Genomic DNA, 12,262 nt, shown 5'->3' with positions numbered 1-12,262 from the left:
ACTTAGTGTGTTTTCCATTTGTTTAAGTTTCAACAAAACTGGAAGACTCCTTCAGCTCATTCCACAGACTGCATCTCTCTATACAATATATATCTGTTTTTCAGGAAACTGGCTTGCATGGCAATATATATACTAGTTAATCAAATCTAGATAGAATTAGCTCAACTTTATACATTTCTCCTTGACTTGAGCCTCGAATTTATTGGTACTTTATATATTGTGTGGTTGATTATCTGATGCTGTAGTTAACATCAGGGTGTGACATAGGATGTGACCTCATTACTGCATGTCTTTACATATATTTAGGATAGCAGGTTTTAAAACATTTTCTATGAACCATATTTCCTTTTCATCAATGTGCATAGCTACTTTACATATGAAGAAGATAATGATGCCCCTATTACACATATGAACAGGAAGATCTTCATCTGAAAGGCTCACACTTAGGTTGATACCCCCCACTTAGTTTCAGAAGATGTTGATAAAGGGACAGCACATCTCTCTGATAGATCAAATCGAGATTCAGACTTTTGCCCAAAATACTTTTGTTTTATCCACTCAAGTGATGTGAATGTCACTGACTGGGCCAGCATTTATTACCCTTCTTTAGTTATGCTTGAGACAGATGTTGTGAGCTGTCTTCTTGAACTGCTGCAGTTCATGTGCTAGAGGTAGGCCTACAATGTCCCTTGTCCCCTAGTACCCTATCTTAGCTGTACATTGTGTATGAAACTCTAATATGTTAACCAAAATAAACATGTCTCTGCTCCTTGCCCAAAACAAATTTACTCAGAGAACGTGTTTAGCTGAGTCTATTCTGGCAACTGTCTCTAACGTTACTAGGAATGTCAGAAGCAAATGTTACACGAATGGGTGTTAAAATCATATTGAGAACTGAATGACAATTATTAATGAATCTTTATAAATCTCTAAAGAAACAAATGGAGGGAATTTTAACCAGATGCATGGGTTAGTTTTGAATAGGTAGAAGGAAAAAGTTGTTCAATTTCGAAGTGTGTTTGGCTCATGCAAGGTGTCTGGTTGTTAAAGGCAGGTTTAACATTTAGGTGCAGTAGAAGAGATTTCAATGGAATCTTGAATTTTATGTTTCCAGCACTAGTTTCATGATTGGAATTCCAGCAAGATGGAGTCACATTTCATGGGACGTTAAAGTGTAGATTGCCCAATATGAATAACAGCCAATGCTTTGCTGCTTTTCCATTCCCTTTGGCAAAGATGTGGCAGGAGGTTCTTGTGATACTAGACACATTTCAGATGTTTGGAGGTTTTTAAGTGGATATCATGATGGTAGCGCTTTAAATGTTTTCATAGTGCAACTCCATTATTCAATCAAAAAGATTTATAGAAAATTATACTCACAATCCACTATAAGTTCTTTTGAGTGCTTTGTCTCACTCTTTAGGGAGCATTCTATTAGATATTAGGCATGGTTCAGAAATTTGAATGCTTTTCAATGGACATCAGGATAGGGGCGCCATACATGTTTGCAATCGGACATTGAACCACAAAGACAATTATACCCATGTCAACAAGATAATGTTGTGATAGGATGTGCAAGAATACAAGAGAGAAATGGACAACAGAAAAGGACATTATAAAGATCTGGAGGAGAGCAGTAGAAGGGATAGAGTTGCTAAGGTTGCAGATGGCACAATTCATCTTGGAGGATTTAAAAAGAGCCTTAGATTCCTTGACCAATTTGAGCAGCACACTTGGCATGCTCAGATGACAGTACAAGTGCCTACAAATGTCAACTTCGTCCTTCAAGAAGAGTTACTCCCTGTTGAATCTGGTAGTGACGCTTTGCCCATCACTCTCAAAGTTACCATGCCCTCAATTTATTTATGCTTCTGGCTTCTTCCAGTATATTGTAGTGATTGGAACCAGATGGATCTCATTGACTATGAGAACCTTGACAGGGATTGTTAACATAGGCCAATCAGGGAGCCCTGGCAAACTAAAACAGCTGGTAGTAATAGGGGAAACTGTAGAGGGTCATCGCAACCTTCAGATTGAAACTTTTCTGGACCTGGTGAGACCAGATCACTGCAGAGGACAGCATATTACTGTGGGGAGCAAGGATGATTGTCCTGAGTAATGGTCGCCGTCAGATACGAGCTGAACTCCACTAGGGTCATTCAAGGATTTCCAAAATGAAGACATTGGCAAAAAGCTTTTCAGTGGCCAGGATTGGATGCCAACGTAGCTGTATTAGTGGCAACACGGGCAAACATTGCCACCACCTACACATTCGTGGGAATGGCCAGGTAAACCCATGACTCGGATACATATCGACTGCCGGTCCTTTCTTGGATTCAATGCTCAACAAACAAAGGTTAAACAAACTGTTATGAAGATGTGGGTGAACTATATCTTTTAAGAGAGTTAAAAGCTAGCAGTGACAGCACCAAGTGTTCTCAATAAGACACAATGTAACATGTGCTCCAGCTACTGAAGTAGCTGGTTGCCTGGAAATGACAAAAAACAGAATCAAATTAGGCCAATCAGTTTAAATTATTCCCCGAAAAAATACCAATTTCCAATCAAGTTTGAATTGAGTGTATTGACAATCTTAAAAGCCAATGACACAATCCGATACTCTAGGGTATAAGACCGGAGAAAAAATGAACAGTTAGGAAGAGAATTGCCAAGCCCCAGCGGGTAAAAGACTGCCTGAAAAATAGCTCTCTTAGAAGTACCTTTTTCGATCAGTAACCTATGAAGCAGAATTCATAGGAAGAAGAAGACACAGGAAGATCCAAATATAAAAACTGAAAACTGCCTGGTTTTGAGCTAAGAAGTGTTGTTCTGTAAATCTTAATTGGGAGTTTTATCAGACTAGTATTATAGAAGGGAAGGTAAAAGATAGGTTAGAGTAAAGACTTGTACGTAGATGTTAGTTAATTATTCTCTGTTATATTTTAAGAAATAAATTTGCTAATTTTTACTTTAAATAGTTCTTGGCCACTCGTGCTTTTTCAGATTACTGCACAGGATAAATATTTTCTGTGTTGCTGATTTTAAATTAAGCAGGATAGTTTACCCCAAGTCATAACAAAACACATGGATCACCTGAAAGCTGCTACATTGCAAATGGGGCAAGAGAAAAACAAACCTGCCCCCTCAGAACAGGCAGAAATATTGTCAGAAACCATGGGTTCTCCCCCTCTGTCTAGTGTCAAGGACACCTCAGAATCAGAAATGGATGAAACCTTGATAATGTTACTGTCAAAAGAAGAGGAAGAAGAAACTGTCCCGAGACCTCCAGACTGAAGAGATGGGCTCCAGTCCAGTACACATCACCCTTGTCCAAGTCCTACAAGAGAAAGATCAGGCCAACATCCTTGAACTTAGGTGGGGGGAAGGGAGATAGTGATTAGAACCAGATGGATCTCATTGACAATGAGATCCTTGACTGGGATTGTTAACCTGAGCTATAATCAGGAGCGTTGGCTCACAGATATAAACATGGGATTCAGAGAGACTTCTGACTTCAGAGATTGACTCTGAACTGCCTGGCACACATACACATGTAAATTAAGGTTTACTTGGTGACAGGGTACCGGCCTCTTTGCAATTATTTCAGCATGAACAAATGATAATTTTTTGAAGGAAGAATCAGTTAGATTACAACAGACACATGGTACCATTGATTGCATATACATAGTGATCTGAGAATAATCAAGAGTTATTTTTATCGTTCAATCAATGTACTGTCGGTTTACTATCACAAGATTGGTTTATGCAGGTGTTATGACCAATGTTTGGGCAAGGTTCCACAAGTTATTACAATCCCAGACCAGAGATCTTAATTTGTAAAGCTCACAAGGAAAGGGGCATGAACTGGCTCCCTTTCCTTATTGATCAGTCTCCTCAGCTGGACACAACAGTGTTAATTTACAAAGGATCCCTTCCTCTGGGTCGGCCTTTAAATCAGACTCAAATTCGTTGATGTTTTAAAAGGAACCAATTTACTTAGGCTTTTTGAGTTTGCAAAACAATGAATTTACCAGTGACTAAATGTGAAAAGAAATAATAATGGAATACCAAGCAGAAAAATTAGCAGTTGGAAGTGAGTCCAAAAAAAGCGATAAAAATAAATGTACAGCTCAGTCACTGAGGAGTGGATGATAGTGTGTTGCAGCCACTACTTTGGGTGGATTCTCCCTTCCAGAGTCTAAAGCAACCTTTATACTTTTATTACTTCTTCAAAGTACATCATCAGTTGAGGGTGGTAATCGGTAAGAGATTTACTTTGCAATGTTTGACCTGGAAAAGTGGATTTGAACTTCATGGATTTGGAGGCATCTTCAGTACTTGCTAGCAACTGCTTGATCAGAATAATAATGGCATGTTGAGTCCCCACAAAGTGCTGCAGAGAGGATTAGAGATACAAGCTGATGAAGGCCTTATTCAAAATTCCTTGTTGATGAGACTGATTAAGAAAAGAAGAATGAGGATGATAATTGATATAAAGGTGAGATTCTCATCTCCAGACCAGCCACACTAATTGCTGCCTGAGATGCTGAAACTTCAGCTAGTGACTCATGCAGGAAGTAGTAAATAAAATGATCCAGCCTGTTCCCACTACCTCCACCAGTAAATCCTCCACCTTTTACATAAAATAGTCCTCCAATTAACAAAGCAGTGAGTGTGAATTGATTCTGTCCTGTATTGACATTGATAATGAAGCAACCAAGAAGACAACTTGGCATTAAGAGTAGAATAAGTGACATTAATTAGCAAGACAGAGGTGAAGCAAAAAATGTAAGTGTCATTAAAAAAAAAGAGAGCTTTTACTACATAACATTCTTGGTAAATTGCAATAGCTTTCTTTCACATTTTCTACTATCTCCAACCTCATGCATCATTTGAAGTTTCAGCAAAGGTACAGACAAGCTGCTCAGATCTCTGAACACACTACTAAAATGCTTTTGGTCTGTGTCATCTGAATTTTGGAACCCCTGAGGACCCATTAGACACTGCTATACCTGTACCTCTGCAAAGGATCTCACACATCAGGGAGATGAGGCAGCATTTCAAGTATTGGATGAGGTTTGCAAAGTGTGGTAGTGCGAGCACTTTACATTTCTACTTATTTTTCATCACTATCCCTATATCAACACATCACACCTACCATTTTGTTGAAGATGAGCTTGATTTACATCTATGACATGTAAGACAACGGATAAGAAACCCATTATGTTATCTAAGACAGCTGAAACCTCTTGCAGTCCTGTGGTCTTGGCCTGCATACTCTTTTCAAAGCTGTGCATGAAATTCTGCCAAGATGGCCACCACACCAATTGCCACCAATGTAATCCATTATTATTAAAGCTGGACTCCTCAATTCTCTCTATTATAGTGGATAATGCGTGACATTTCAGCCAGAATCTTGTAATATTGCTGTTTTATCTCTTTCATTCTCCTTCTCAAAAATGATCAGTATCTGCTTGTGGTTACTTATGAATTGTGACTCACAATGTAAAAATAATCATCAAACCAAAATGCAAATATTGGTACTGATGTACAATTGTGCACACTCTGGTGCACACTCAGAATGGATGTGTGTTTAGGAATCATTATTATAAATGATACCCAGAGACTGTTACGCTGATATGTCTAGGTCCTGGAAGAGCAATGAAGTATGAATTAGTTGGGGCAAAGTAAAGATACTTACTCTGTCTTCTGAGTTTATTGCATAGAAAGTGAAGGCTGTTGAAATTTAAATGAATGTAAAGAGTGAAGTGGTGATATATGCTTGACAAATCAGGATGATGGAGAGATATTTGTACATCATGGGATGTTGTTAAACCAACTATTGTAGCCACCTTTTCTGGTCCATTTCGTTCATTGAACCATTTCCTGGACTACATGACTGGGACAAAAATTCAACTATTTTTCACCAGCTCCAGCCATACATTCTTAGTGACAGCGAAAGATTTCTTCCTCCCACTGATGTGGAAATTAACAGCTTATTTCTCCGAACTGCAGCCAGCAGGAAATCAAGGGAGGACAATTAAATCTAGGTGTTGGCTTTGTTTACCTTGAATATGTATTTATCAACTATCACAACCTTATTTCAAAACGTTCCAGTTCCTCCAAATCCACTTTTTCATTTGGTCTTTAAATATTCAATTAGTAATTTATTGTAGGTTGGCATTAGGTCTTATGAGTAGCTCAGAAAGCTTGGAATGAAATATTGAATTAGGTGATAAACTTTAAAATTGGAGACCCAGCCCATTATGTTTTCCTATGGGTTTTGTGCACACAATTCCATCCTGGATAAAAGCCAACCTTTTTGATTTAATCGATCTTGCCAAAGGAAGTTGAGCATCAGCTGTGCCTGGAGTCAGTGACAATCTCATCCAATTAACTAATTTCAGATCTGATATTTCAAACTTTAGATCAAATAAGATAACAAATTTGTTTCAACTGGAAAATCAACTTCACTCCCTCTTTTCAATCCTTCTCTACAGTTACTTAGGAAAATATATTGTAAATTCCAGGGCAGCATCTGCCAATTATACAAAACTGTTCGGCGACAAATGATGTGAAGTATTCAATTTATTTATACTCCAGCATGGTAATACAATAGCTAAGCTTAGAAAACATAGCCCTGCAATTTGTGGAATGAATACAATTATAAGAGGTCAATGAAAGAACAGTATGTTTAAACATAAAATATGCCCATATGATATAAGAGTAGAAATAGCCCATTGAGTCTGATCCACGATTCAATGAGATTATGACTGATTTGATAATCCTCAAATCCACTTTCCTGCCTTTCCTCCATGAACCTTTATTTACTAAGTGATTAAACATTTGTCTGTCTGAGCTTTGAATACATTAAACAATCCTGCCTCAACAACCCACCAACAGTAAAGAATTCCACAATTTGCCCAGCCTCTGAAAGAAGAAATTCTTTTGACCTCTGTCTTAAATATGTGACCCTATACTCTGAGATTATGCCCTCTTGTCCAAAACTCTCCCACGTGAGGAAACAACTTCTTCCCATTCCCTGTCAAGTCCCCTATGAGTCTTGTATGTTTCAATAAGGCCACATCTCATTCTTCTAAACTCCAATGAGCACTGATCCAATCAACTACACGAGGAGTGTAGTGGAACAGAGGGATCTTGGCGTTCAGGATCACAGTTCTCTGAAAGTGGAATCACATGTAGACAGGGCAGTGAAGAAGGCTTTTGGCACACTGGCCTTCATCAGTCAGGGCATTGAGTAGAGAAGTTGGGAAGTTATATTGTGGTTATACAGGATGTTGGTGAGGCCGCACTTGGAATATTGTGTTCAGTTTTGGTCATCCTTGCTCTAGGAAGGATACTATTAAACTGGAACCAGTCCAGAAGAAATTTACAAGGATGTTGCCTGAACTCAATGGTCTGAGTTATATGGAGAGTTGGACAAGCTAGGACTATTTTCTTTGGAGGACATTGAGGGGGGATCTTATAGAATTGTATAAGATCATGAGAGGCATGGATAGAGTCTTTTTCCCAGGGTTATGGAATCGAGGACTAGAGAGCGTCAGTTTAAGGTTAGAGGCAAAGTATAAAAGGGAACCTGAGAGGGAACTATTTTACACAGATGGTAGTATGTATTTGGAATGAGGTGCCAGCAGAAGTGGTTGAGACAAAATAACTGCAGAAGCTGGAATCCAAGAAGGGTGACACCCGAAACATCGACTTCTGCACCTCCTGATGCTGCCTGGCTTGCTGTGCTCTTCCAGCCTCCTGCCTGTCGACAGCAGAAGTGGTTGAGGAAGGTAAGTTAACAATATTTAAAAGGCATTTGGACAAATACATGGATAGGAAAGGATTCAGAGGATATAGGCCAAGTGCAGAGAAATGGTGTTAGTGTGGATGGATATTTTAGTTGGTATGGACCAATTTGGGCCTGTCTCCATGCTGTAGGACTCTATGACTCTCTACTCTTTAGGCAATCCCTCCACACTAGGTATCTGGACTGCATCAAATTCCAATATATCTTTCCTTAGAAAGGAGCTCAGAACTGCTCACGGTATTCCACATACGGTCTGACCAGTGCTTTGTACAGTTTTAGGAAGACCTCCCTCAATTTATATCCCTCTCCCTTTGAAATAAAAACCAATATTCTTGAAATGCTTACGAACCATCCACTGGAAAAGTGTTGTAAATCATATCGTGAACTCAGATTTACATCAAAAACTTCTAAATTTGGCCAAATCCAGTTATATTTTTGTTTTGGTAGAAACTTTGTTCATAAGAAATAGGAACAGGACCAGGCTGTTCCATCCCTTGTGCCTGCTCTGTCATTCAATACAATCATAGCTGATCTGATATTTCTCACCTCCACTTTCCTACCCTTTCCCTATAACCTCTGATTCCCCGACTGTTCGAAAATCTATCTATCTCAGCCTTATATATGCACAAGGACACTACCATCAGGCTTTGGGATTCTGCAGTCTGTGCTTAGGAGTTCGAAAGACTCACAACCTCCTGAGAGAAGAAATTCCTCCTAATCTTAGTTTCAAATTGGTGCCTCTTTATTCTGAGGTTATGCCCTCTGGTCCTAGAGTCTCCCATGAGGGGAAGCATCTTCTCAGCAATTACTCTATCAAGCCCCTTAATAAATCCTGTGTGTTTCAATGAGATTGCCTCTCATTCTTCTAAGCTCCATGAGTACATCCCAATCTGTTTATCCTTTGGTCATAAATCTCTCCATATCAGAATAATCCTAGGGAAACTTCTCCGAACCACCTCCAATGAAATGACATATTTCCTTAAATAAGGGGGACATACTGTTCACATTACTCCAGCTGTGATCTCACCAGCATCTTGTACAGTTGCAGTAAGACTTCCCTAATCTTGTACTCGAACTCCTTTGAAATAAGGACCAGCCTTCCATTTGCCTTCCTGATTGCCTGCTGCATCTGTATGCTAGCTTTTTATGTTTGATGTGCAAGTACATCCAAGACCCTTTGTGTTGCAGTTTTCTGAAGATTTTCTTCATTTCAGTAATATTCTGTTCTTTTGTTCTCCCTTCCAAAATTGAACAATTTCACATCTTCCCACTTTATACTCCATTTGACCACTTGCTTAACCTATCAGCATTTCTGTAAACTTCATATCTCTCTCACAATCTGTTTTTTGACTTAGTTTTGTGTCATCTACAAACTTGACTAGTGTACATTCATGTCCTTCCTCCAATATATATTGGAAACTGTTGCGATCCCAGCAATGATCCTTGTGGAACCCCACTGGCCACAGATCGCCAACCTGGAAAGAAACCTGTGCCCACACCTCCCCCTCACCTCTGTCCAAGGCCCCAAAGGATCCTTCCACATCCTGCAGAGATATTCCTGCACATCCAAAAACCTCATCCACTGTGTGTGCTGCTCTCGATGTGGCCTCATCTACATTGGGGAGACAGGACGCCAACTCGTGGAATGTTTCAGAGAATATCTCTGGGCCACGTGCACCAAACAACCCCACCACCCTGTAGCCGAACACTTCAACTTCCCCTCCCACTCCACCAAGGGCATATAAGTCCTGGGCCTCTTTAACCGTCAAATCCAACCCACCCGATGCCTGGAGGAAGTATGCCACATCTTTTGCCTTGGTACCCTCCAACCATACAGCATCAACGATGATTCTACCAGTTTCCTCATCTCCCCTCCCCCCACTTCATCCCAGATCCAACCCTTCAACTCAGCATTATCTTCTTGAACTGTCCCACCTGTCCATCTTTCTTCCCACCTATCTGCTCCACCCTTCCCTCCAACCTATCACCATCATCCCCCACCATCATCTACCTATCACCTTCCCAATTACATTCCCCCAGCCCCACATCCACCCTCCTATTTATCTCCCAGCCCCCTGCTCCCCAGCCCACATTCCTGATGAAGGGCATATGTCCAAAACGTCAATTTTCCTGCTCCTCGAATGCTGCCTGATCTGCTGTGCTTTGCCAGTGCTACATGTTTTGACTCTGATCTCCAGCATCTGCAGTCCTCTGACGAAGAAAGAACTCCTTATCCCCACTCACTGCTTCCTGCCCATAAGGCAATTCTCTATCCATGCCAATTTACTAACTCCAACACAGTGGACTCTTATCATATGATTTAACCTTTTGGAAGGTGCTTTGTTGAACACGTTCTGGAAGTCTACGTACAACACATCTACTGGCTCCCCTCTATCCACTCTGGTTGACACTTTCCTGAAAAACTCTAATAAGTTAGTCATACATAATTTCCTGTTCATGAAGCCATGCTGACTGTATTTGATTAGATTTTGATTTTCCAAATGTGCTGCTATTATTTCCTTAATAATTGATTCCAACATTTTCTAACAATAAATGTTAGGCCCCAGAGCATATAGTTAGCTGCTTTCTGCCTTCCTCCCTTTTTGAATAGGGATGTTGTATTTGCAGTTTTCCAATTCTCTGGTACTTCTCCAGAATCCAAGGGTTTATGGAAAATTAGAAACACTCCATCCACTATCTCTGTTGTTGCCTGTTTTAGGATCCTAGAATGGAAGCTATCAGAACCAAGGGACCAATCTGTTTTTAACCCCATTAGTTTGTCCAGTACTACTTCGCTTTTGGTGGCAATGGTACTTAATTCCTCCGCCATATTCTATGGTATTAATGGGATGTTCAAAGTATCTTCCACATAAAGACTGATGCAAAATCTCTGTCTAACTCCTCTGCCATTTTGCTGTTCACCATAATCATATCCCCAGATTCATTTTATATCAGGCCTCTGTTCACTTTGACCTCTCTCTTCTTTTTTATTTATTTAAATGAGCTTTTTGATTTTATATCCTCACTAGTTTGTCCTTGTAGTTTATTTGCTATGTCTTTTTTTTAGTCCTCCTTTGTTGGATTTTGAATATATATACTGTTTTTTGGAGCTATCATTTTTGTCCCCTTTTGTGCTTTATCTTTCAACTTAAAGCTCTCCTTAATTTCCTTGGTTAGCCATGGTTGGTTTACCTCTCTCTTAGAATTTGTTTTATGGGATGAGGGCATTGCTGTCTAGGCCAGCATTTATTGTCCATTGCTAATTGCCTAGAGGACAGTTAAGAGTCAACTACTTTGCTATAGATCTAGAGTCACATGGTGTAGGCCACACCAGTTAAGGATGGCAGTTTCTTTCCCTAAAGGACATGAGTGAACCAGATGAGTTTTTCCAGCAACCCACAATAGTCATCATTAGACTCTTAATTCCAGATAGTTATTGAACTTAAATTCCACCATCTACCATGGTGGGATTCAAACTTGGGTCCCAGAGCATTACCTGGGTCTCTGGATTAACAGTTCAGTGATAATACCACGAGGCCATTGCCTCCTTATTGGATGTAATTTTGCTGAGAGTCATAAATTACCTCCTTTCATGTCTGTCTTTGCTTACTTACTATCATTCCTGTTAATCTGTTTGTCCACTTCTCTTATCAAACCCTATCCTCATTTCATTGTAATTTCCTTTATTTAAGTTAAACACAGTTGTTTTGACCCAAGTTTTTCACTCTTGAACGGAATATTAAATTCTATCATGTTAGGATCACTCAAGTTTTCCCACATGTTTATGGTTCCTTGGTGCAATATAATACTTGCACGTTCTGTCCCTTCTTTTTATTTTTCTGGTAACAGTCAGCCCATCACTAACCTACAATTCTACCTTTTCCTTTACCTTAGATTTTCTAATGTTTCGTGTAACTAAACAGCCCCCTCCTACCCCACTATTCAAGTTTAAAGCTCTATCGACAGTCCTAGTTATGTAATTTGCCAGGACTCTGGTCCCACATGATTCGGATGGAGTCCATCCCATCAGAACAGCTCCCTCCTTCCCGAGTATTTTTTTTTAGATTCCCTACAATGTGGAAACAGGCCCTTCAGCTGACACTGACCCTCTGAAGAGTAACCCACCTCAACCCATTTCCCTCTGACTAATGCACCTAACACTATGGGCAATTTAGCATGGTTAGTTCACCAGACCTGCACATCTTTGGACTGTGGGAGGAAATTGGAGCACCCAGAAGAAACCCACGCAGACACAGGGAGAATGTGCAAACTCCACACAGACAGTCACCTGAGGCTGGAGTCGAATCTGGAACCCTGTTGCTGTGAGGCAGCAGTGAGGTATTAGTGACAATGTCCCATGAATTTGAACCCATTTCTCCCACACCAATCTTTGAGCCACATGCTTACATCGAACCAATTTCCTTGTTCTACTGATATCATTGATGC

The sequence above is a fragment of the Chiloscyllium punctatum genome, chromosome 37 (assembly GCF_047496795.1).
Source record: "Chiloscyllium punctatum isolate Juve2018m chromosome 37, sChiPun1.3, whole genome shotgun sequence".
Classification (NCBI taxonomy): domain Eukaryota; kingdom Metazoa; phylum Chordata; class Chondrichthyes; order Orectolobiformes; family Hemiscylliidae; genus Chiloscyllium; species Chiloscyllium punctatum.
This window is presented reverse-complemented; position numbering follows the sequence as displayed.